Source organism: Echinococcus granulosus (assembly GCF_000524195.1).
Source record: "Echinococcus granulosus chromosome Unknown EG_S00098, whole genome shotgun sequence".
Taxonomy (NCBI): domain Eukaryota; kingdom Metazoa; phylum Platyhelminthes; class Cestoda; order Cyclophyllidea; family Taeniidae; genus Echinococcus; species Echinococcus granulosus.
Genome location: NW_020170478.1, coordinates 110051 through 110722, shown reverse-complemented (window position 1 = coordinate 110722; position 672 = coordinate 110051).

Here is a 672-nt window from a genome sequence, read left to right as displayed (position 1 = left end):
ATGCGTAAAAAATAGTCGCTTTCGGAGTGTCATGCCGATCGTGAACTACATCGTAAATGGCATCATTGAGTGTACTGCTGTGGAGTCCATTCGGTTGAATATACATCGAACGCGGCTTTCTGCTTTTAGGGCTTATCAAAGACAACAGTCATTAAGTAGAATTATAGCTACAATTAGATGGATGATCCGGTAAATCTTGTCATTGTCTTTGGGTGTTTTAAACTATTTAGTCATCACACACAACGTTAAGCTTGATAGAATGCGAATTGACAACATGAAATTGACTTTCCTTGTTTCTCTTTGCTGTATTTGATTTACGAGTACACGGCACATCGGCTCCCGACTTGTTCGAATGCGAATTAAAATATGCATGTGGTGCATTTGACTTGCGAAGGCAAAACCCCTCCACTAACTGCTGGTTGGAAGGCGATTCTACAAAAGTGCCCATGAATTCACTTAGCTCCTCTTGCTTTATTTAATTTACGAGGAAACGACACTGTGATTTCCACCTTGCAATTTGCAATTTGCAGCTCGGAGAATGCGCATTTGTAATGCGCTAGTAAATTTAGTTAGCTTTTAGGGTGCTTACTTTGCACAAAAACAGCACAAAGATATCCGGCTTGTTAAAATGCGAATTTGAATTAGGCTCATGATTTCAGTTTGCTTTCGATA